Source organism: Vidua chalybeata, chromosome 2, assembly GCF_026979565.1.
Source record: "Vidua chalybeata isolate OUT-0048 chromosome 2, bVidCha1 merged haplotype, whole genome shotgun sequence".
NCBI classification, from domain to species: Eukaryota; Metazoa; Chordata; class Aves; order Passeriformes; family Viduidae; genus Vidua; species Vidua chalybeata.
The window spans coordinates 61,426,993-61,454,478 of record NC_071531.1 but is presented as its reverse complement, the minus strand read 5'-3'; positions in this window follow the sequence as shown (position 1 = coordinate 61,454,478).

The window sequence follows — 27,486 nt, the reverse complement described above, 5'->3', positions numbered from 1 at the left end:
TTAGGCTCACCCACAGTAAGGCTGCTGGGAAGTCTTGCAGGAATCTCCATGCATCAGGTTGTAGCGAAATCAGGCTTGGCCACCAAAGGTATCCCACGGCAAGAAGAGAAGAGTCCTCACTGGTCAAGACCTAGCTTCAAGGATATTCAGGAAGAGAAGATCCAGCAGCAGCCAAGTTCAGACAAAAGTCTAGATCATAAGGAAATCTCCTGGCAATAAAGCATGTCTGATGCCAGGCAGGAAACCAGTCCACAGGCCAGCATTAGGATCAGGTCTAGTAATTACAAAGCTGGGCCTTAATGGTAGACAAAGTCAAGCCAGGAGGTCAGTCCAGAAACTGAGATCAAGATCAGGAAACTACACCAGCACATACAACACTGAAGAGGAACATTCCTTCCACAAAGCTCAAACAGGGACCAAGAGCCCAGAGCTGCTTTAAATATAAGATGTGGATGGAGGCCTCAGGTGAGGCTCTTTAGGGTCACTAAGGCTTATTAGTGTCCCCAGGACCTTGACAACATGTACCTACTGCCAGGGTGCAATAACAGAGAGTGTGTGGTTGAAATGTTGCCATGGTTTCCTGTTCACTCTCTGAGCTGGTTGTCTTCTTCCTCAGCTATCCCCAGTCCCAGAAAGACCTGTACCACTCACAACCTGTGCATGAGAGGTGAGAAAAAGCAGCCACTTGTTTTCTTTTTATTCCAATGCATCCTTTTGGAGACTTTATGATTTTGTTCCCATTCTGGGAGACTTTAGCAAAATAATTACACAAATACAGCCCCTAGCAATGCACACACCATACTGAATGGTTTGCTTGCATCAGACACTGCAGTATTTATTTTCCATTCATTTCATCCTTCAAGGAGTTTAGGTCTTGACTTTCCTATCAGATCTGAGTAGAAATCCAAGACAGGAAATTTGCCCTGCTCTCACAAAATACCAACAGAGCCAGCTGTGCATCCTCTTGTGTTCCTACTTCTTCCATTGAATGTACCAAGCACTAAATTACCTTATTCAATGCTTTGTGCCAGACCCTTAAACCAAGCAGCTCTGCTGCTTGACCCTTCTCCAGGAGCTCTAGCCCTTGGATGCTGCTCCCTGAGACACACTACTTTACTACCTTTGAGAAGCAGGGAGGGAGGAAGGAAGAGATATAGAAGGTAACAACCAGATGTCAAAGCTGAAGGAAGGATTGTGATGTAGAAACTTGGCAACCTGTTTGATATTTGCTCTGAATTATTGCAGAAATTTTTCAGTCTATATTAAAATTTTATAAGCAACAAGGATAATAAATCAACTACAGAAAATAGAAAACTTGTGTTTACTCTTGAAAGAATTGCTGTACCTTGAGGTAACTTTTCTCCAAGCAGATGCTAAGATATTTTACTTCAAGCTTGACAAAGAAAATACTGCCACTTCCATGGGCAAAACAGATGTAGAGGAAACAAGTAAGAAGCAATACAAATGTTTCAAATATAAATACTACTGAAGAATTTCTGGAATAGGATGCATATGAATTAAGCAAATAAATGCTTGACAATTATGCTTTCCTTAGACAATTTTTATGTTTTGTTTTTTGGGGTTTTTTTGGTGGGTAGTCATTCTCTAGTTGAATTAATCCCTTTAGGGTTTTTTTCACCTAGACTCAGTCTAATTGGTATTGAAAGGGTTTGGCTGGCTATATTCACAGTAATTATTACTTTCAAGGAAAACAATCATTTACCATCAGTGTAATGGTAAATCTACTCCCTGCTTACAGCTTGAATGCCTAAGGTCCTCAAAGTGTAAGAGTTCAGTTTGGTTGAGGACTAAGCTGAAGTTACATATTCTTATATTTTATCTCTCAGAGGCATGTGATGTTTCACCATACATCTCATCGTTTTTATCTCATAGAGAGTAGATATGCTAATGAAACCTATGCTATTGCAAATAAGACTTTTTCAGAGAAACCTCTGTGCTATTATATCACTTAATGTTGGTAAAGTAATAATAAATCCTTCACCAGGATTTTGAGCCCATCCTAACACAGCTAAAGCTCTCAATTCCCTGCTTGCTCTGTGCCAGACTGCTCCATTGTTTGTAGAAAGGAATTACATGTTGCACACACATACGTGGAAAATCAGGTAGAGACAAATATCTCACCCTGTCTTTCAGTGGTCCCATTTTTTTCTGGCCCAATGTCACTGTGGGTTTTGATTTTTATTTTATTTTTTTCTTGTGCAGGTTCCTCAGGTATTTCTGAGGAAATCAGCTGGCCAGTATTAGCAATTAGTGTTGTGAGGCAGAGGCTAATTGCACTGATTAGTTGCTGGATGCAAGGTTAAGACACCAAGGCCAACTAAAAAAGGAAAGGACAGACAGAAACAAGCCTCTTAGCACATAAAAGAGAGGAAATGTGTATGCATGCAGTGTACCTGATATCAAAGCCAGATGATTAGTTTCATATTTGGATTTTGGGTAGCAGGTTTGGGTTGTTTTGTGGGGTTTTGCCTGTGGGCAAAATGCCACTTTCCTACTAAGGAAGTAAAAGTTCTATGCTTATCATGCATGCAACAGTGAAGCTGACCAGCCAGGAGCTGCCTCTTCTTGCAGTGTGAAAAATCAATCCAGTTCAATTGTCAGGGAAAAGGCTACAAGACTGTGGGAAGACTGCCTCAATACAGCTCTCAGTCTTCCCCATGTGTCATAAGGCTTCTCTAAGCAATACATGGAAAATTTGGCCTGCAGTTGGTATAAAATAATTTAATATCTTTGTGAGTTATAGGAATTTATTAATTCACTACTCCCTCTCTACATGCAACTGGAGTACCTCAGTGAAAAAAACAGCTAGAAGAAAAATTGTGGTAATAGTTATCAATTAACTCGGGCAAATGAGGCTAATTTGGGAAGGATGTTACTACTCATAAAAGTGTAATAGTTCAGAGAGAAGTTTTAAACAAACAGAAGGTGAAAATCCAGAGGAATTTGGTACTGATTTAAGGTTAAAGAGCTAATATTGCAATTGCAGTTAGCAATCATAGTAATTGAGCTTATGATAAGAGACCAGATGGTGATTACAACTGAGAGAAAACACCCAGAGAAACGGATTACTAGAACCTTGGGATTAACATGTAATTTAAAACAATAACAACAACCAGAAAGAAATAAAGAAAAATGTTAATAACTTGAACCAGGCATGTTTTACTCCAGGCTGATGCTGGGGAATATTGGATTCTAAAGCCATTACAGAGAATGTAAAAATGACAGAAACAGAAAGATGTGAATGACTCAAAGTAAGAATTCAGAAACTTGGCACAAAGAGCTCCACACAATATCCTCACAAAATAGTAAATCTCAAGTCCCATAAGCCTGGAAACATATAGATAAGTTTCCTGCAAATGAGTTCAAGCAAGGAAGTGTCACAGTTCTCCTGAAATTATGAGGTCAAATCCCGAGACCACTGACATCCTATATTTAAGCAGAGACAGTGAGTGGAACTTTGTCCACGTGTGTAAAAGTTTGTTATTACATAAAGTTCAGATGAGCTGAAACAACCATAAACAATTTAACATCTTTTTCAAAATGGGCTTGGCAAACATTCTACTTCCCTAAAATAGGACCATGATTTTTTCATTTGTTGTAATGTGTGAGTTATAAAAGTCATGCTAACTTAAAAAAAAATTAATAGAGGCACAAATACTTCACCTTTGACAAAAATCTATAGAGCTGGGTTTAAACCTGCAGTACATACAAGTCAGTGACCATTTCTTTTCTTTCAGTTCAATTTTAAAAGCCGTATTAGCTGCCAAAACCTGTTCCAAAGCCAGAGGTACTTACAGAAAAAATATTACCAATATTATAATCATATTCTGATCAAAAAATTAAACTTGAGTAACAGAGATGCTAACCTTCCAAAAAGAGAGACACGGAACAGGGTGTTTTGCAAAGTCAACCAGTTGAAGCCTTCATAGCAGCAGGGTTATAACTGATGTTCTGGAGCAAAGCAGACACAGCTTGAAAAAGACAAAAATCATTGTCCTATACAATACTTCTCATTTCCAATTCAGCTCCTCTACAAGATTCTACAAATAAAGAGTCACTTGCCAGCTTCTATTTTCATTAAACCCAGTAGTGGAGTTCATGTAATTTAATTTTTAGCATCCTAAAATGAGTACCTGGTGTTAGCTAGTTACTTAGGTTCACTCCAGTAAGGGAAGTACTTTGAGAGGACTCGTACTTTGAGAGGACTCATCATTTTTATGTCATTCTAGGATAGTTATCTAAGGTAGTAGCACTAATTGCTCTTTGGAGCCGTTGATCTTATTTTATCTCTATTGACTACAGACAGAGTTTAAACATTTAACTTTGATGAGGTGCTTCATTTTTATGTGTCTCAAATTAGACAGAGAAAACTCCCACTTGTTGTGCCTGGGAAAGTAATCATTGATCATGTGCTACAGTTTAATGGACAGGGGTTTGAGCAGTTTTCAGTGCAGCATAAATTGAAAGATAGCACTTGTCCCTTTCCCCCTTTCCTTTCCTCCTATCCTTAGATACCTGGAAAATCACATCAAAATGCTGAAGTAATGTGTTAAATAGGAGCTGCAGATTGAGATTCTGACCTCTGTTTAGCACTAAGTTGCAGGATGGCACCAGAGGACACAGATCAGCACGTACCAGCTTGGATCAGCTTCTGTTCCACAGAGAGCTGTGCATGGGAGCCCTCCAGAAGGACAAGCTATGGAACCAAGAGATGAGTGGGGTCATATCTAGGCATGCCACAGACAGCAGCAGCTGTTAGAGCTTGCTACTCCACGTAGATCAAAAGGACTAGGGGAGGTTTGCAATACATTGTGCAATAAAGTACAGTAGTGCAATATAAAATGGAGACAAAGAGAATGTTGTCAGTCTTCTTACAGGAGTGGACACCTGAAACTGGAAATTCAATTCCCAAGGTAGGACAGAACTAGAATAAATGGGCTTACAGTCTCACAAACACTGATGCACTGACTCAGGAGACATTTCCTTTTCTGGAAGATTCCTGGAGATTTCCACACCCCTGTTACAGCCCTGGGACTTTGAGAGCTTTCCTGGATGACATTAATAATGAGGTGTGGTTTAAATCCTGTGTTAAATTAAGGGAAATCATTAATTGATGTGATTTTTAATGGTAGCTCTGGAAAGGGAAAGGGGAAAGCAGGGAATGCCTTTTGAAGGCTCTAGAAAGACCCAGCTGCCAAGTCACACATACATAGTAGTTCAAAGTAGTTAAAAAGTTTAATTTACATACAGCTGTGTAGGAAGCTTCCCAGTTGTGAACACCAGCAAAATTAAATTGGGTGAACAGCTGCTATCATAAGTTTTATCATTCTCTGACCAGTACTCTCCCTGATGACTTAACTCATATGAAAAAAAGTTATTTTATCCACAAGAGTCCCACAATGTTGAAGGACATTTTAAAAATAACACACTCAGTAGTTAGACCTTTAGCCTATAACATTGCTTTATTAAATCACAAAACACGATGTATTCAGATAACATTAAGGTTCTGACCTTGGATGCACAAAAAGTAAGGAAATTCAGAGGAAAGTTTGAATCTCTCTCTATGTCTAACATCAAACTTTTACCTACTGTTTGCATTGAGGGCTTGTGGCACCTACTGTAGCTATGAACAATCTCCTGGTGGCTTGGTGACCCTTTCAATTTGTAGGTACAATAGCTTAAGGACAGGACTTTAAACTGGATATTGAATTACCTAGTGCTTTAAGGTTGAATTTAGATCTTTAGCCAAGCTTGGAGAGTGTTTTGAGTTCAAATGTTCCTGTGTTTTAAAGGTATCAAGACAAAGCAAAGAAAGACCCCTTATTGACAGCCTGCTGTTGTGGTTAATGCAAAAAATATGAAGTCTTTACAACCAAACTGTATGAAGGCTGAAAAAGTTTCTCCTTGCCCAAGAATCAGTGGGAGAAATTTCAGGATAGAAGAATGGATTTTTTTCTTCATACTTTAAAAAGAAATCCAAAACTGAGGATTAATGTGAAATTATGGTTTAATCAAGCACTCCATTATTCTCTAATGAACTAAATGGAGAAACTAATAATTAGTATGTTTTCCTTCCCAAAACTTCATTGAGGAAGTTAGGAAGGGGTTAGTTCCTTAATTAAAAAAAATTATACCCACATTAACAATTACTCTCCCTCATGTGAAGCTGTAATAGCAAATGCTAACTCTGAATAAGCTGCTGCAAAGCATTCATAATTTCTTCTACAAAATTATAGATATGCAAACAGAAATTTAAATCCAATAAAAAACCCTGAACACCTATTTCCCAAAATAAAAATAAATGTAGAGTAACACAGGATAGCAAATAAATTTCTCACACAGTCAGGAAGCTCTGCTTGTGGAAGCCTTCTTCCCTTCAGATGTGTATTCACACATTTTCCTTACCCTCTGATTGCCTTCACCACAAGCATCTGGATCTCAGTCCATCAGCACTGCCTGAGCCCCCTGCATTCTGTTCCCAGCTCTCTCTTCCCCACCCTTCCCCATGCACTTCCCAAGGGAGAGAGTGTGGAGGGATGAGTGCACATATCTCTTGGGAGCTTCAGGGATCACTTTTTGGCCAGGCAACCTGAGTGTCCCACGGACTCCACACAACTCCCAGCTTGTGCAACTTGTGGTCCTTTGCTATCCTCTACCTATCTGATAAATTCAACTGAAACGAAGCTGCAGGTGACATCTTGAGAATGGGAGGATGGCTGACTGATGTGCTCACAGACAGTAATCTGCTGATCTTTAAGTAACCTGCAGATATTTAAGGAGGCTTCTAAAAGAGGAAATCATCACCTAATATCAGATCCAGACTTACTCAGCATCATGTTGCTTCCCTCCCAAGGCACCTTCACATCTGGGGCACTGATATCCTGCCCAGCCCTGCTGCTACCCCACACTCATCCCCCACATGAAAAAATACCCCTCAGGGTGAGCCTGGGGAAACCTGCCTGGTGCCACAGACCACACCAGTGAAGACACAGGGAAAAATCACTAAGTGATGGGTGGCACCCCTGCAAAGAATGGTGCTTTAGCCCTTGTTCATTTCCTAACCAATGCTGTTCTTATTAATTCTACACAATATCTAGTTTATAATTGCATTGTTACTTAAAAATGCTGGTCAGGTGCCATAGATTTTGTTCTACTTTTTTATCACCGGTTAATATATCAAAAATTAAATAAAAATAGGAAAAAACCCACAGAAAACATTAGGGATCATGCAAAAAGATAAGAGCAAACTAAACTGAGTTTTCAGCCTAAGAGCTTTGACACTTTCCTACTAACTACAACAGGGAATGCTAGGGTTGTATCTGTACATTTAATTCAGACTGCTGCATGCAGGTATTTCAGGATTTCAATTTTATGCTGTGTATCATCTAAGGTCTGTCTATGTGTTTCTAATTGCTTTCTCCATGCAAAAGAGATGCCACAGATTACCAACAACAGCCCTATTAATCATGAATCTAAGTGCAGCTCAGCTTACGCAATACAATATTTATAAGTGTTTATATACCTCTGGCTAATGCTCACAATCAATGAGTGCTAGACAAGGCATGCTAGAGAGTTATCAAATTGTCATATCTTTCCATGATATTTAGTCTGTATTTGACCTTTATTTCAGATTATATTTGTGATAAAAATGAGGGGGTTTAATATATAAAGGAAATTATTTTTAAAATGCTTACTTTCCTGGGGAGCTGAAAAACTTGACTGACTGCATATTTCTTGTAGACCTAGGGGACTTTTTTATTGCTGCCTGTGTGGTTTTTCAGATCATCATCAACTACTTAATGAGCAAATATGATTTCTCTCTTGACTTTGTAGTTTCAAAAGGTATAACTATGAAATCGGCCTTATGTGAGCTATAAGGGATATGCAGGGGGGGAAACCCAATTACTATATGAGTTTAATTGCATTTCCTCACACCCTATGAGACCAAGAAGGAGTCTAATCAGTTTGCAAATAAAGTCTATTCACATTTTACATATTTCTGGTTGTTGGAAAAAGCATATTTACATTCTAAGAGTGCATTCATCAGCTTCTGGTCAAACAACATCTAAGTATTCACTTCTTCCTTTTGCAGTCAGTCTCAAAAAATGTAATTCAGTAATGAGAACTACAGAGTCCTCTTTCATTTCCATTGAGCAGTTATGTTAAAAAACAGAACCAGTCAAACTATTTATTTCATTTATTTATTTATTTATTTTGCAAATAAAATATGTGATGATATTCATTCCCCCTTTTTTTTTTCCTTCTTTGTAAATAATTTGTGAACTGTGAACCAAATACTGTGACTCTATATCTTATTTGCAGACATTTCCACATAAACTTATTCCAGTCTTTGAAACATTTGCTACCTCTTTGCTTTGGATATGTGACATTTGGTCTTCTTGGTGAGGGACCTGTCCCAGGGTAGATATTAGAAACACTGAATTAATCCAGCAGTCATTTTGCTTGGAAGCAGAGCAATTCCTCAGCCATTTCTATAAAACAAAACCTGGGTGGAGGGTCATAAATATTTGAGGGAAAAACAAAAGAAGTGCAAACAGTTTGGAATTCTGCATAAAATACCCCACACTTGACCTCACTCTCTTATTTTTATCTTCTTGAATTGTTCCATCATTTTGAAGCAGAAGTATCAAGGCCATTACCTCCCTGACCCTGTCTGTACTCCTGAAGCACAGGGCTCTGCATCTGGCACAGTCCCAGCAGTGTTCTGTGGAATGTTCAGTCCCACACTTCCCTGTTTGTCTGCAGCTCCTCGCCAAAAATATAAAAAAACAACCCAGCGTACATCTGTGAAGGTGGCAATGGGCAGCTGTGGACATCTCATGAAAAACAGAAAAGGAATATTTCAGGAGGTTACCAAGCCACAGCTGGTATCTTTGAAACATTGTACAATATGCTAAGTTTCTGTGTCGGTTACAAAAATTTGCTTATCAATGGCATTTGCAACTCAGTTTGACGTAAATTGTGCTGGCTTCCTGCTGCCAGAAGACTGGTCTTTGAAATTTTTTTCCTTTTTCCACCTCAGAAAAAGGTGACTTGACTGAATTAATCCTCTCTGGCTTCTACCATCCAGTGACAACAAAATTGTAATTACATGAAAAGAGGCTGATGTTCAGCAGCAAGCTGTGCTTCAGTTGTGCGTTTTCTTTTGATCCCAAGGTAACCTGTGGCAGTGGTAGGTAAAATGATTTTTCAAGCATAAGCAGAAAAGCCCCTGAGGAAGAAATATGCTGTATAATCATGAGAGGAAATGCCACACTTTTTATTGAGGACACCATACCTTTACTCAGTGCAGACACAAACACCCCTCTCAAAGGAAATGTAACCAATGTTTTCAAGCATTCTGCTCTCTCACATCCAAATCTTACGCTATTTACAAAAATTCAGAGTCAGTATTGAAGAAGTGATGCGTGGAAAACAGCAATAGGATTCTTCATATCACTATGTATTTGTGTGCTGCAGGGAAGTGTGCATCTAAGCCCAGGCACATCCCTCCAATAGCCCCAAAAGTATCACCAAGTTGTTCAGGCTGGTGTGCCACAGCTTCCACAAGTTAAATAGCTAAGAAAGATGCTCCGTGTGCACAAAAAAAAGCAGCAGACAGACAGCTGTGGTTTTAAGCTCCTACTGAAGCACAATACTAAGCACATACAAGGCATTAAAATGAATATTGTTACTCATTTCCCTAAAGTAAAGTGACACCAGAACTGTCCCCAGGGGAATCTGTTGCCATCCCACCACTGCTTCTCCAGCTGCACTGCAAAGTTGGGACCCCCAGTGATAATCCCCATGGCAAATCCCTTTTTGCAGGAAATGTAACCTCCGAGTGTCACCCCCAGCCATCCTGAGTGCTTCACACTGCACGTCTCACAAGATGGGGATGTGTTTATGCACACCTTATAGCAGCCTCCGAGGGCCTGAAGGGAGTCTACAAGAGAGCAGGAGATGGACATTTTACAAGGGCATGGAGTAACAGACAGAGTGAATGGCTTTAAATTGAAAGAGGTGAGATTTAGTTTAGATATTAAGAAGAAGTTTTTGACTGTGAGAGTACTGAGGCACTGGAAAAGGTTGCCCAGAGAACCTCTGGACACTCCATCCTTGGAAATGTTCAAGGACAGGCTGGATGGAGCCCTAAGCAACCTGGTCGAGTGGAAGGTCCTGACCATGGCAGGGGGATTAGAATTAGATGAGCTTTAATGTTCCTTCCAATCCAAACCATTCTATAATTATATTATATTTAACAACTTACCTCTTTTCATGTCTGAGGGCATGTGACCTTTGTTTGGGGCTGCAGTGTGAAGTGCTTACATTTCAAAAGGAGCATTTCATCACAGCCTTGTTCCCTGTCAGTATTAAAGCTCCCAACAGGTTGACCAGACACTGACTGGCAGCTGATAGCTGTAACTTATTGCACAGAGCAGTGGTTACTCCTAGAGCGTAAACCTTGAGCTTGGTGTCACCAGGCACACATCCAGGAACCTAGTCATGCTGAGCTGCCACTTGGCCTTCTCACACATGGATCACAGCTTTATCCTCACCTGTTTTTAAATTATGTGTATTAAAATAGCCAGGATCATGCCACAGTAGGTGACATTTTATATCATAATAATTATTTTAAGACTGCTTCCATTTTTTCAGATCCCAAAATGAAACGTCATGTGCCCTGCTTTTTTACGCACATTGAATGCCATCAGATTCAGTTCATGCTTTGGAGGAAGGGGAAATTAATACCTAAAACTCCTCAAAAATTAACCAAACCCCTACACTTCCCAAACTCAATATTGAGAATGTTTTAATATTTTCTAGTGGGCATCAAAATATCAAATTATAGGTTTTTAATTTTGTGGGTTTCATATAATGCTCTCTTATGTTCAGCTGTTCTTGCTGAAGGGGAGCATTGCCTAAACTGAGAAATAAATCTTCCAGGACCTTCCAGAAAGGCAAGAGTCTTGTTCCCATGTCCTGTAAATGCAGTTCTTGTAAAAGAGTTTAATTTTTTTTCATTTTCAGTATCTCCTATTGTGTGCATCAGCAAAATCTGCTCATACACAGCTTAAACTTAACAAGAACCTTTTCCATCAAGATATTATTTCCTTTTGTATGTATACATTTGTTCAGCTTTGTTTCCAGGCACCTATCCGTTCTAATGGAATACAATTATGCTCAGAACATTATTTTTGTAATATTTTATAAGTACCATTTAGTACAAACTTGCTATCTTTTCCCCACATGCATGCTATTTACAATTTCAGCAGACCATTTCAATGCTTGCTTCAGATTCCACTCTAGAATTAGAAAGAATATTAATCACTAAACTATTTTTGCATGGACATGATCTAATATACTTTTACCAAAAAATGGAATTTTATAGTGCTCTTTCAGCAATTAGATCCATTAGGTATGTGGCTTCCTTAAAGGCCATAGCTAACCTAATAAGGTGGCCATATACAATATTTTATTCAGATGACATTTTTGGTTTTAGCATTTATAAAAAGAAGCCATTGCTTAGCAAATACTTTTAAATGATCCAAACAGACTATTTACCATCTTCAGAAGTCTCTAATTGCCTGTTCATGTTTCACTTAGACTTAAATAAGGTGACTGTTTTCTGCACAATTTTTAACATACTTTTCAATAATACTTTCTCAAAAGCTATTATTGGCCCTTGTTCATATAGAAAGATTGTCATCAGTGTGTTAGCAAACATCAGTGTGAACACACTCTGAGAGTATGACACAAAGAGAGAAAGAGAGTTGTGCTGAAATTGTGTTGAGGTCCAGGAAAACTGTCTTTGAGACTCGTGTCCATAAATTTTATGGAAGCTATGAATAGATGCTATCCAAAATGGAAACCAGGTTCTTTTAATTTGGTCTGTGTGTTCTCAGGTAGTCACCAAGATACCAGTGATGTGCTTTTTCAATTGATTTTGAAGGCAAAGTAGGATGAATACTTGCCCCAAGTTCCCCCAGTTATATTGCACTCTATAATCCTTATTAAATCAGAGGTGTGGCCTCATAATCTTAAACCTGCTGAAAAGAGCTTGTACTCTTTGGAGGAAAATCACCAACTGTGCTGGAGGGACTACATGGGACAGAAATTCTTCCAAATGTGCTAAGACCCAAAACAGAAAAGGGGGAGGGAGGAGATTCTGTCTTTTGCATGTCAGAGAAACCATCTTGGTTCCCTATAGCTAAAAATCAGAAGTCCCAATTTATAGAAGATGCTTAAGTTTATTCAGATTTTTAGAATCTTGGGTAAAACACTACTGTACAAAACAAAGTATCAATACCTAAAGAATTATTTAGCATGAAGCCGTACATTTCCAGCTACATTTGAGTCATTTGCTTCAGCTGATATAAAGAATGACACCCTTGATGATACTTAGAGATATTTCTGTTTAATTCAGTGGTGCTGCATTAGCTGATACTCACCAAAGACATGTCTTCAAAGATAACATTTCAAAAGCCTTTCAATTGCAAGCTTTTTTCTAAAACCCTAAAATTCTTCAACTGCTTAGGAGTAAAACCAGTTTGGGAGTAAAAGCAGTTTGGGAGTAAAACCAGCACTCAGACTGTGCTGAGGCATGTGGCTGAACATACTGAGCTCTCCAAAGCCAGCTTCCTCTTTCCTCTATCCCCCAGCCACAGCCTTGTGGCCAGAGTAGTTTCCTCTGAAATGCCAGAAAAGCAAGAGCCACAAGTAGCTGAGGGCTTTCCTAAGTGACTGACCCAAATTCATAATCACTGCAGGTATCTTCCTCAAAGAGAAGCAAGACAAAGTGGCAGCACTGCTAGATGAACCATGAGAACAGCTGCTCCTCACCATTGCCTCAGAGGTTGTTCCTACACCCCCACTTCTGCCAAAACAGGATGGCAGCCTATAACACCAACTGGTGTCAGCTGGTACAGTGGCACCACGTTATGCTGCAGAAAATTTGACTTTGCAGCTTCCATTCTTGCAATGCCATAAACACTGAGAGTCAAACTCAGGATCTTCAGCACCAAAAAGCATATATTTCCACCTTGAAAGTTCAGAATAATATTCTTTGAGCTGTAGCTAGGCAATAGATTTCTCCTGTCAGTGAATCAGCTGCTGGAAGACTTCACTTTATGTACAAGATACTGCATTTACATTTTGACTCATTTGAAAGATGGCTGAAGGGGAGTGACAAATCAGTCAGAAATCCTAATATTTTGGCAAAGTTCATTCCAGATTCCTAACAAGCAAAAAATAATAGTCTAGATTCAAATATAGTAGCTTATTCTTATGTTTTATTTATAAAAATCATTTAATTACCAGGTCTTTGCCTCTGCTCCACACCCCACTTCTCCTGAAATTTTCTGGCTGTACTGCACAGTGCAAAGACTGTGCACACTCTCTAGAGAAAAATGATGCTCAGGCTACTGGGATTTCTACTCAAAGTGAACCTAGTGATAGATTTTAGTTCAGCTCAGGAAAGCAGCTTGGAAGTTACATAATATTTCTCTTTCCTGCATTTGAGTTCATATTGGGGAAGTCTCTGGACTGCAAAGTGGATGCCCTTCAGATGAGGCCAAGCCAAAAGATGCCCCCCAAGGTGCACCTGGCATGATCTACCTGTGTGGCACCTAGACCTGATCTGATGTTAAAGCTACTAACAGGTAGGCAGCGCAGACCCTGGGCACACAGCAGCAGCTGCCTGACTCTACACATCCTGTTGCCCTGTGCTGCCCTCTGAAGCAGGTAGAGCTTCATATGTCCCTTTATCCATGCTTTGAATATAGAGGGAAATTTGATCAATTGATTCTATGCATTAAACTGTAAACGGAAGGTCATAAAATCCTGGAAAGCCACCTTCAAGTCCTGAGGGTTCAAGCAAGGCTTTGTATCACAGATCTGACTGACCTGTTTCTGATGGAGAGACTGCCATAGGAAGCATTCCCTACAACTTCAGCAGGAAAGAGCTATCCACTGTGTCCATCCCCCTTCCCTTCCCCTGACCCAGTGCTAACCTGCAAATTACCTCTTTTCCAGATCTGTCATTGTATGGATATTATGAATTATAACCTAATATTCCAAAGGCACATCAAAAGTGGAACACAGAGAGAATTTGAAAAAGTTGCAAAAGGGCTGTAATAAAACCACCACACCAGCTGTACTTCGTGCAAGACTTTAGACCTCTGGGAGACTTAAAAACACTTATTGATTCTCTTTTTGAAGTGCACAGAACTGTATTCATATTCCTGTCTGCCTCACTACCAACTACAAAATCTTCTTGCCCTGAAATAAAGAGAAAAAATTCTTAGAACAACATAAGATCTTTTTAAAGATCTTCCACAGTCCCCTTTCTCAAAGACATACTAACTGGAAACCATGGAAATACAGATCCTTACTGTGAGTCTATATTATTCAGCCATATTCTTAGGAATCTACTAACTAATTTCTCAGAGGGTATAAAGGAAACTGAGAAGTCTATTTCCCAGTAGAAAATGGAGTAAATCTCTCTCACTGGCAGACTTACACACAGATACTCACACACACAAACAATTTTTTGCAGTCTAATTCAACAAAGACATATAAGTCAATTGGAGCAACAGTGCAATTTAGAATGCAGCTTTCAATCCAGTCTGTCACATAACCCATACACAGAATTGGAGGGTCAAATGCCTCCAGTTTCAAAGATAGATCATAAGTTGTACACACACAAATCTTTATTTCATCACATCTTCCTAAAGCAGATAAACTGAATTCTGTATCAATCACCATGTTCTGATTTTCTAAGCCTTTCCTTGTTTTAACACAGCACTGAAATAATGGTGCCAAATACTGAAGTTTACAGTATATTGAATCTGGGTAGTTTGGAGTTGTTATTGTAAAATAATAATCTCATTTATATAAAAGTTTTGATCTTAAATTACAAGGTGTACTGCTTACTTTGTATTAGAGATGTCAGGGATACTTTTTAACTACAAAGGGGTGAAAAAAGTGTCTTCTTCCTAAGTATTTAATTTAAAAAGAGATACTGCATGCAACCCAAAAATGCTTATGCGTATGATTGCCTGGATCTTAAGTACTGAATAAAGGAGAGAAGAAATCAGTTCTATGCCATCACTTGCAGGACAGAGCAGGGCCACTTTGTTGTGTGTTTTTTGATAGCAAAGGCAAGATTCAGTCATCAGCTGAGCTGAAGTCACTCCTCAATTCTCTTTGCCAGTTTTCCATACTCTGAGGCTCATGATTTGATTTTAAAGTCAAATATTCACAACTATTGTTTTAGAGAGGGGTGTGCTGTCTCTCACCTCCAGTCTCTCAGCATGTTAGGCTGCCAATGAAGCCTGGAGGGAGCTCAGTGGCTGCTGCAAGCTCCCATCTAGGCAGGAGCACACAGCTCACCAGGACGTTCCACTGCAAGCAACCGTCCTTCTGGAAAAGCAGATGTTGACTTGTACCATGTGGGAGTGGGATAATGTCCCTCACCGTTGTGCTCAATTTAGTACATTTGCATCCTTATGCTTCTTACCACTATGAATGTCTTAGCTTGTATTTAATGGTTTGTGTTATTTAAATTGGATCCAAACCTTATTTACCTAGGTCTATTAGCATTCCTGTTCTGTTTTCTCACTTATTGAGAAGTATTGTTCTCCCTCCTTGTTCGGTTCAGCCAGGTTTTGTTTTTCCATAAAGGCACCATCTTCTCCCAAGACCACATACTTCTGAACTTCTTTTTTTCTTGATAAGCTCAGGAGGGCAATTGTGGTCCCTCATCCTACAGTCTTGCCATCCAATTGCATCAGCATGCCCAATCCCTCTGTTCCCCCCAGCAGAAGCTTGTTCAGGAACAATGCTTCTGTGTAGAAGGTTGCAATCTCTGGAGGACCCTATTGTGACAGGCATTGCATCATCCCTCAGCCTTCATATGCACAAGTGTTTTTAAAGGACAAACTAGAAAAGGCCAGTTGTGAGGTCAGAGAAAAGTCAGAAAAACAAAATACCTTGTTATCTTGAAAAGGGCTTGAATGGTACAGCCACATCTTTTCTTACTCAGCCACATAATGGGAGATTCTCCACTCAGGTAAAAACAAACTGAAAGAAATAGAAAACAATCTATGATTTCTCTTTCTTGGCAAACATTCTACACTACCCAAAACACACAAAGCTAATGGAATTTATAAGGTGAGGAACTGACTAAGAGGGAGGGTTTATAAGAAGCTAATGAGGATTTCAGTAAAATAAATAACTGCCTCTCTACAAACCCCCAGCCAAAGTTACTCAAAAATATTGAATTTGAACAACTGTACTTCTATCCTTCCTTATGTGTGCACATATGTGTACATTTATTTTTATTTTTCTTCTTAATCAGAGAGATAGCCCATGCAGGCTGAAAAGCTGGATAAGGAACATCTGTGATCACCAGCCAGAATCAAATACACAGTCTTAGCTGAGGTCAGGACAGACCTATTGGTAAGGGACTGGGCAGTACACAGCAGCTCCCACTGGAATAGGAATGAGTCCTGTGGAAAACAGCTGTGGACCCTTTTGAGAGACAGCCTTTTCCCATTCAGGAATCCACTTACAGCAACAAATCCCATGCTGTCAGGGGAACCTGCAAAACAAAAAGCATAGGGAAGCCCTGCTGGGTCAGACCTTCCAGCCCAGTATTCTGCATTAGCAAAGCATTAACTTAACTATTTATCTTCCTAATACTCCTGCAGGTTCCACAACTCCTGGGTTGAAGTCTTTTTTGGTGTACATCCCTGATGATTCCGTTACCTGCGTTATATGGACCTAAATAAATGTCCATTAATTTGTGCATTTCCCTTCTAACCCCACTGATGCAATCTGCCTTCACAGCCTCCTGTTTCAAAAGATTCAGGTATCAATTGTCTGTGATGTAAAAAAAGTTGCTCTTTGTGTCTATTTCAAACCAATTTCTGCTAGTTTTAATGCATATTTCTTGTTTTAGTCTTGCACTAGAAAAAGTCTGCTCAATGTTAACAAATTAAGAGTCCTAGACCTCAGACGAGGAATCTTAGGTGTGGATTTATGCTACCTTACCTGCAAATTGATGATGTAATGAACTACCGTCATACTCCCCTTAGCCTCCACGCCATCCAGAGAAATCACAGATTATTAGTTTTTCTTCATAAGGAAAATTCTTCACCCTCTTAGGAGGTTGCCCTTTCCACTATCTTTTCTATAACCACGATGTCCTTTTTAAAATGTGAAGTTCTGAATCACACAAAGTACTCAAAAAGTGCATCAAAGTTTTAGATAAGAGCAAAATAGTATTTTCTGGTTTGCTCTCAGTATGTTGATAGTGATACTTCACATTGTGCTGACTTTTTGGCTGGTGTGATATCCAAGCAACAATTTTAGTGGACTGTCAAGGACAACTCCAAGGTCTCTTCCCTGAGCTGCAACTATCATCTAAATGCTCAGTATAGCACTAGCACAATTTAGTTTATTTCTCTATAATTCTACACTTTTTTCATCTGCTGGATTTGTGGACAACACTTTCTGAAGTTACTCACTATCAGCACAATACTTGACTAACCAGAAAACGTTCTTAATATCATCTGCAGGTTTGGAGATATCACTGCTCATGCTCATGTCAGTCAGCTGAGGTCTGACCAGCTGGATTTGCCTTTCCTATGCTTTTTGGAGATGCACTGGGGGTTTTATTACTCCCATACCTGTGGGATCTTTCCCATATTCTGGTTTAAATATTCTTCTGTGATTTTAATTAGCAGAGACAGCAGCCCAGCAACCCACTGTTGAAGAGCTTTCTCTACAGTGTCACAGATTGAAGCTTAAATTGCTTTAATTTCTCCCTTCACTGGGCAATCAGGTAATTCCCCTTATGACAGGTAACAACAAAGTGAGACCTGCCCTAGTTGAGGTACAGCAGCCTAACTTACTTTCCAGGGACAAATTCCACTTTTCTCCCCTTCTTTCTTAGCCGAACTGCCATGAAAATTGTCATACTTGGGGTCCTCTGTTCACTACACTTCCGTGTATGCCACCCTTAATTCCATGGGTTGTTTTTGTTTGGCGAAGAATTCCCAATAAACATCAGCACCTGCTAAGATGAATGTATAAAGGGTTTGAACCAGAAGTGCACTACTGTAATGTGAAACTTCTTGTTCATCTAGTAATACTTTGTAATAAATCTACCAAGTAGGATACTGTAAGACAAATTACAAGAAAATATAGTGCCTGTACTTAGCTGGAGGGAAGGCATGTGGATAACCATAGTCCTTGAATTTTGACTTCAGTGGTATAAAGCTTCAGAACAGCTTTTAAGGAAAAAGATAATTAAAGACACAGAGGTCAAATGAAAATGGCATAAAATACAGCATGGGCTTAACAAAAGTAGATTGTACCAGATTAACCTCATACATTTCTTTGACAAGATAACCTACACTCGAGACAAAGGACGTGATTGATCCCATCTGTCTTAACTTTAGCAAAGCCTATGATAACAAACTGTATTAATAGTAAAACAGGAAGAGATGGGGATTAGCAGAAAAATTGTGAGTATGAGAAGCTGTCTGAAGTCAGACATAGAGTGTGCTTTTTGAAAGGGAAGGCTTATGGCTGAAGGGAAATTAGGAAATGAGGTTCCTCAAGAATCAGCTTTGATCTTAATTTATATAACTTCATAAATGTCCCTAACAATCAGGGAAGAAACATTCAGAAACACTAATAAAGAAAAATACCTCAGAAATTGAATATTTTTTCATTAAAGAGAAGAGCTGGGCTACAGTACACAAAGAAATGGATACCATTGAAAACTAAGTTAATAAAATGGAAAGAAATATTAAAGTGCAAACTGAAAGATAACAATCTTTGGGACTAACAGCAAGAAATTCTCCTGTAGGCTGAATGCTCCACCATTGGAAATGGATAAGAAAAAGAAGGATTCATTTCTGCATGTTGATTTGTAGGAGGGCTGTAGGTCACTAATATGGGGGAAAGCAAACATAAAAAAAGCAAATCCAAGCACACAAAAGCTGTTTCTGTAGAGGTGAGGAAGGATACTTGCTATTAGGAGAAATAAAATTTTAAATGGGAGAAGTAGAAGGAAGAATTATAGGCATAACCAAAGGACTGAAGAACTTAATTTTGGTAAAAAGTCAATAAGAAAGTTGAGACGGAGAGACTGAAAGGAACATGATTAGGCTATTAGACAAATTATTTAGGCTAAAATCAGAGTTCACACAAGAAAAAGATGAGTACAAGTTTTAAATTGGATTTCTTGAGCTTGAAAAATATGGACTCAAGAATTAGATTAGATTTTTGAAGGAAAGAAGAGGGACAAAAAAACCCTGCTTTAATATACAGTCTTACAGTAAAGGAGATGTAATACAGTGATTGCACTAGCCAGGAATGGTACTCAGTTAACTCTGAAGTCTCCTTCCCAGTCCTGTATGTTACCTCTAACAGAAGCAGTAATCCAACTTTGCCACTTAAACAGAGCAGCTAGAGGACAAATTCCTGCAGAGCAGAGGCTTCTTCTCTGGAAGTGTGTAGATTTTTTAGCCAAAAAAATACTTAACCTGCCAGTCTTGGCTTTCTCTTTGCAGTGGTCACCCTCTGCACGAGCAGTGCAAAGGAGGGGCAGTACATGTCTGTGACCTGTTGCTGTCACCCACCTTGGCACACAGAAACCCTTGAACCTGCAAGGAAGGAAAGAATCTCTGAGTGCAGCAGTGGGGGTGGACATGTATTTGACTTTGGTAAGAGGTTTCCTCCTGTTTTACATTCACAGCATCTCTATGCAGCTGACAAAAGCAGGCTTGAAGTGCCGGCTAGGAACGTGTCCCATGGTAGATTTAATTCAGTGTAATTCGCAGGAAGTGAGATGCTGTGGCAGCACGGGCTCCAGTGGGACTGCTGCAATCCTGCCAGGGACTGGGGTATGTGTACTCCAGTTTAATCAACACCAGCAAAGTGTGCTTCCCACGCTGCCATTTTTTATGTAGACATATCCTCCAAAGCTAATAATCTTTACTACCCAGAGGATTCCACATCTAGAAATACATCATGGTTTAATTTGTATTTGATACTGTATGAAAACAAGTGGGGAGGTGAGATCTAGCCTCTGTGGGGTTCTGTATCCTAATATAGACACATTTCATTACTTTTGTCCACTTTATTGGGGTCTTTCTCAGCCCACTGATGCTCTGCATTATTTAGGTACATAAAACCAGTAGGAGCACTATATTAGCCAAATACTGTTTATAATACACTGAGAGGAGATTGCCCAGTTGAGGCAGCCCTCAAATGCTTCCCAATCAAAGCATCACTGTAATTGTAGATGCAGAAAGAGTGAGGTTTTTTCCCTACTCTTTTTTAATCCTCTCTCAATTCTTTAATGACCCAACAAGTTACATAAGCAGAGAAAAGCATTTCAGGAAATGTGCTTCAGGGAGATTTAACAGATTCAGAAAGTATTGTTCCACAGATGTCATCACTGTTATTGATGCAGGCAGCCCTAAATCAGCTGCGATTTAACAGTAAAATGTAAAATGTAAAATAGAAGGGCCATAAATGAAAATGGTTAAGCTTCCAGTATCAGCTTGGAATATAAGAGCTGATAGAGCACCATTTTTTTGCAGCATTAAACAATTTTGTGGGGGATAGTTTGTGGTTTGACAGAGGTCAGACTCATACAGGATGACAACATTCAGTGACTTTCTGACCTCACACCATGAAGTTTCTCCTTTATTACCAAAAAAATCTATTCTTCCCTGACCCATGCATTTTACTTCAAAATAACTTTAGCAGATGCTCTCTGTAGGGAAAAGTTGGGACACAGGAAAGCAAGCTGTAGACAACAGACATCTGCTATCTGGTTTTTAAACAATGTGTTAGAGCCCAGGTTTCCCCCAGGTAGCACCATTCCCATCAAGAAGAGTTAGCCCCAATCCACAGAGTATTGCAGCTGCTTTGCACCACATTAGCAACACAAAGCCAACACAGGGTTTATCACACAGGGTTTATCATCCAAGAAACAAATATAGCCTGCAGTTTTCATAGGCAAAAAATTAAGATCACAGTCAGAAATATTTCCTTTGGGTTATGGCACAAGTCTCACAAGAACAGCTTAAATTCATCAACCTGGAACTGGAATCCTGGAATTATTCTGACCTCAAAACCAAGCTCTGAGCACTATCCTACAGTCACTATGGATCACTACAGTGTAATATTGGTCTGTCTCTCTCTTACAAGAATACAGCCTGGCTGCCACTTGGAGGAAAATTGTCCACCAGGGCCTTCTTTGTTATTTAATATAAATTTAGAGGCCAACTTGAATGCATGGCTCTTTTCAAATCACTTTTTTTTTTTCAGCTGCAAGCCTGAGTCTTTCTTCCTTTTTTATACCGTGGCAAATGGGGAACAGATTTTTGTTTCCTAATGCTAATATCCAAAAAACCAAAGGTTATAGACTCAGTTGTCAATGGCAACAGCAATATCATTGTTTAGCCTCTAATTAATAGCATGGAATGAGTACAATTATTAGTAAGCTTATGTTTCCACAAATAGCAATTCTGGTTCCTTTGTGCAGACATATTACATATCACATAACCCTAATCCAACAGTCCAGAATGGTCCTTACCTGTGAAGGTTGTAACAGATGACTCCAAACATTAAAGTTCAAGACCCTTCTTAAGGGTCCAAAGAATTCCACACACTGAAACTATTTTCACTTGGATTCTGTCAAAGTAGTACATTTCCAAATGGTAATTTTTAGGCTTTTTGTCTGTTCCCTATTATATTTCCAGCCTAGCTAGGTAGTCCTACAGGGCTATTTTTATAGCAATGAAAGTTTGAATTGTGTCCTTGCTGTGAACTGCCTCTGGAGTAGCTTTTCTTTCCATTCATGAAAGAAAAACCCCTCCACTCTGCTACTTGCACTAGATTACTCAACCAACTGGAATATCCTGCTGACTGCTATGTGGCTCCTTTTGTTCACTGTGTTATATTTTTCCTGTAGGTCTTGAGAAGCTGAAGTTCCCATGCAAAAATCCAAGTTATCTGAGCTGATTCAATAGCAAATAACATCCTCACTTTTTGCACTTAGAGGCAGATGACTTGTGCTTATATATTAAGCTTAACTGCACCTACATTTGTCCACTCTTTGCATAGCCCTCCTTTTCTATTTCCTCGACAGCAGAAGCAAGTTTTAGGATCACAGGAATGAATGCTCTAGCAAAAGAAAAAAAAAAAAAAAAAAAAAAAAAAACCAAAAACTGTACTGCTGTGTAAATTAAACTTCACTAAAGCTTCTGTACCCCACTTCCAGGAAGTTATACTTTGCTCTTGAGGGATATTTATGGATAAATGATGCAAAGAGTACCTTGGATATAAGGTACAAGTCAGTTAAAGAAAAGATGAAGATGTTTTCTTTAGGGAAACAAAACCAGTTAGTTCACACCATGTCTCTGCTTTCCTTCAGAGGAATAAAAAGTTCAGGCTGTGACCATACTGTGAGGGGTGAGACCTTCTGAAGGACATCTGATTGTAGCCAAAGATTTCTCTGGTCAGTCCAGTGAGCAATGGAAAGGATTTCCCAAATTTTAGTTTCCCTCTGCACAAGCAACCACAGCATATGACTCTAAGACTTGAAACTCCATCTTAAAAGCAGGAAAAATTTTGACTTGTGACTGTGTTTTGAAGGCTACTGCATCACTCTAATAGAAACCTTCCCATTTCCAGCCTGTATTATTCATGGCCCTCTTACATCTGTCTCTTCTTGTGCCAGCATTGTCCTCTACTTTAAATCTCTCTTTTCCTTTATAGAGTTTACCTCCATAATGCATGTATAGGTAGCAATCATATCCCATTCTCAGCCTTCTCTGTCTTCATTGAAATGACACTAAGCATTTATAGAGCATTTTTATGTCTGAAGTTCTGCACAGACATTATGAGTTTCTCCTCACCAAGAAGATGGGCAGATAAGCAATATTAGAGTTTTCATTTTTTCATTTTTGACTCTTAGTGTGTGTTTGTGATGACATCATTCAGGAAGAAAGCTGAAGCTGTCACACTACAGAGGAGCATCACATTACAGCCAGAAGGAAAGTCAGAATTCACAAGCACCAAGCAGCATTCCAGAAAACACCCTGGATCAAGGTCTATTTCATCTTGGTTTTGCTTTATATAAGCCTTTCCCTCCTCCTAAACATTAGTAGTCCATAATTTCTAAAATTTGACCTACTAAAGAAGCAATATTTTAGTACAAAAAATGTTATCAAATTTTCTAGTGACACATAAAATAAAATATTTAACTTTTTGTACAACATTTCAATACTGTGGCTCACTGGTCCAAGGGTCACAGCTGTGAATGCTTTGTTCTAAAAACTATGGAACTATTCATATATAGAAATTTGTTAATGGAATGAGAATGGCCTCATATCTCCAAAAGCAGAGAAATATTTCTGGGGATACTGAAAGAATATATATCGAAATGTAATGAAGAAATGCAATATCTCTGATTGCTTCCAAAAAAGTCTTGCAAGCAGCACAAAGCCTACATGAAAATCTAGCAGGATCTCTGGCTAGTTTTCAGATACACAGAGGGTACATGTAAATCTTTAGTGCTCAAAGAGCTGAAAAAAGAAAGCAAGGAATCAGATCTTATTCACACAAAAGACAAAAGCTGAGCTTTCATTTTCCAAAGTTATCCAATTCATGTTAACACAACCCAGCAAGTTTTCATTCAGTAGGAGTCCAAGCAAAAATCAAAGTGGTAGACATCAATTCCTCAGTAAAAGGCGACTTCAGATAGCTGGGTATTCTAATATCTGATTTAAAAAAAAAAAAAAAAAAAAAAAAAAAAAAAAAAAAAAAAAAAAAGAGAAATTAACTCTATGGATAAGTGTCTCTCTTGTAACAAAGTCCTATTTCACACTCAGGATTGTTTTCAATAGGCAAGTTTTACTGCCTCCTTGTGACATTTGCAAAGCTGCACAAAAAGTTGGCTGTGTCATCAAGAATGCTGACTATCATTACCTGTTTATACAGTGACGACACTCAATGGGGGAGGAGAGAGAAATGTTCTAACTTGGAAAAGATGCAATATTTCTAATATAAATTATAGCCCAACTTGATGAGTAAAGACCTGATAGTTTACTGTCTTGCTTGATATTTGCCTCTCTTTCTAGGCCCAGGCAGGGCAACAACCTCCAGCAGTTACAGGTGAGTCCAAAGTGACTGCTAAATGCCAAAATAATGTCATTGCTTTTAGATCTGTTTGGGCTTCAAGGGCAAGCACAAGACTGTAAATAGGGTCTCAATCCCTGCTTTATTCCCCAGTCCCTGGAGTGCCTCAGCACTTCCAACTCAGATTCTGAAGCCTGACCTAAGCATCCTCAGGACTCCCTTACATCCAGCCAAAGCAAAAAGTAACTCAAATACCAAGCCAAGGACATTGCTGTTTCCACTGGGGAATGTCAGAGATGGTGTTACAAAACAGCAATTAGCTAAACATGTGTTGTGGCAGCAGAGTCTCATGGAAACCAAACCAAGAAAATCCCCAGAACAGGCCAAAAAGCAAGGCCTATTGTCAACAAAAGGACCTAGACCCTCTAGGCTGGTAGAAGAAAAGTTCTTCATTGTTCAATTATTGAGCCATCAGAAGACAATGTAGACAGTTACTGATAAGGACACTATAAAATGGGGTTTATAATTCAAATCAACTTATATTAAAGATGGGACAATCCTGGCTCAGAATTACAGTCTTTTTGTTTTGAGCAAGTGAGCTTTAAGACCTGCTTTTTGGAAGTCAATTGAACCAAAGATTGCAGAGACCTAAATGAGAAGACATAAAAAACCCTCAAAGTCAAATGGGTAAAATCAAATCTGATATATGCATTCTAAGTTTGGAGAAAGGAAAAACTTCCTAGAGCATGTTGGATGGAAATCCACATAAAAATTATAGTGAACATGCCCACAAGAAAGAGGTGAAGACTGACAAGTAATTAAAATGACTTAACTTTATCCTGAGACAACAGTACTCAATACACTGCTATAAAAATGAAAGAACATACTGACTGCTGTCCTGCAACTTTGTCCCCAGTACAAGACCATTCAATATTATCATTAATGATGAGGGGATGATGGGATGCTGCATATGCTTATGAAATTTACAATGACTAAAGCTGTGAGAACAAAGGAGAACAGGACTGAAATTCAAATTGCACTGGCAAATTGGATAAATAGCTTGCAAAAATGAGATTCAATACAAGCGGGAGGACAAACATAGGACACAACTCTTAGACAGGAGATAGAGAACAACTGGTTAAGTAGCAATTCAGCATAAAAGGGTATGAGGATTTTAGGGGATTACAAAATAAGTGCAGTTCAGCAATATGGGGCTAATATAAATGATATAAAGGCACAAAACCACAATATAAAAACAGGAAGATAGCCTGTGAAATATATGAACTATTAATTATTCACTCAGCATTGTGTAAAATCTTTGCTTTAGTATTGTGTCTACTTTGAATACTTTAGACCAGAATCTAAGGAGAAACAACAGCTGGATTGGGAGAGACTTAAAACATCTGATATACTCAGAAAGAGTGAAGGAACAACAACAAAAAGAAAAAGAGATGGACAGATGACATGATGACAGTTATTGGAGGGTTATATAAAGGATAACACAAGTGGAAAGTGTTCAAAGGAAAAGTAAAATGCACAGTAAGCCTTTTCTTACCTTGATACATAAATAGTGAAGAAAAGAGCAAGGTCATGATACACTGAAGATGGGATCAATAAACATAATCTTCATAAACCCATAAGCTAAACAAGCATTTTAGCATAGCTTCACTCACTTTAGCATAGTTTCACTAAAGGTGACAGTACAGAATACTCAGATATGTAGAATAAAGGCAGAAAATTAGGATCACTATAAAACAGGGGCTAAAATGAGGTAGAACAAAAAGTACTTATGCAATTGATGTGTCCAAATGATAAATATCCAAAAATCTCTAGGAAAACTACCATATGGAAATATATTGTGATAGCAATAGCAAAAATACTACCTGCACATCAAAAATACCAGTCATAAATTTCAGTGACATATCCAAATCAATTTGCAAAGAAGCAATAATCAAAGTTACAGAAATAAAGGGAAATGGTAAAATAAAACTCAAAATAGTCTAATCTGATATAGGTTGGCCTAATCTAACTTTCTTTTTGCAGTGTATTTGGACTTGAGAAGAACATCTGTTATATATAAATCTGTATGGGGAATGACCTAGACAATAGGACTTCATAGGAGCAGCTACTTAGCAATGTACTGAAATGAGGTAAATAAGGGTTTTCTCAAAGACTGATTTCATAGCCAGTCTTATTCAGCAATATTTATTTTAGAGGACTCAGCAAAAAGAATTTGAAGGCAGTTAAGTAATATGCTGATAAGACAAAGCTTGTGAGCGTCACCATAAAATAGAACATGATAATTAAAAGCAGTTTGAATAAAAGGGATGAAATACTGCAGAGGAGGACAACAAGTAAGGGATGGATGGGAAATTCAGGTAGAAGATGGGAAGGCATCAATTTGACAAGAAGGAAGACATGAGTGAGCTATTTTATCGCAAGTGATACCAAGCAAAGGTAATTGCACAAGACACTGCACGGAGAACTACTGAAATGTCCTGTGGAGTCCTGTGGGCACTTTGGTGATCCACATTCTCAAAAATGATAAATTTAAGCTATTTAAATTGGAGCAGGTGCACAGAACAGTTTCTAGAATGATCAGGGAAATAGAAATCTTTGCTAAAAAAGAAACTGTTTAACAAATGAAGGCTGAGAGGGAATATAATTTTTCCCTATAAACATATCAAAGAGGTAAACACCAGGGAAGAAGAGCTAATTAAACTAAAGGCCAGTACTGGCACAAGAACAAAAAGGTAGAAGCCAGACATAAATAAGGTTAGGCTGGGAGCATGATTTCTAACCATCAGAGGAAGGGAATTCTGGAGAAGCATTAAGAAGCACCAAATTCAGGTATTTTAAAGTGGAACTTTATTGGTTTAGGGAGGCAGAATGGTAAGGTGACTGCCTGGGACTGCAGGAGGATTTAATTCAGTGAGACAAAGAAATCCTTTCAATCCTGTACCTCATAAAAATAGAGATGTCCTTCCTGAGCAGGCTGAATGTGTTGGTATAAATCAGCTGTTCTCATCACAGAAGCATCTCTTCTGTCATGCACAGTGCAGGGCACAACCAACCATTGTAATGGGTCCTGCAGGACAACATGTAATAGGACCCTGCCATTCCTATTCTGTGGCTACTACCAAGAAAATCTTCAAAATTCTCTCTTGCATTCCAGAGAAAGTCACAGCATACATAAACATATTTTACAGCAATTAGAACTGAACAAATCTAAAAATCAAACCCATTTGGAAATGATTCTACAATTCTGTATTACTCTTAAGTTGTGGGTTTTCCCCC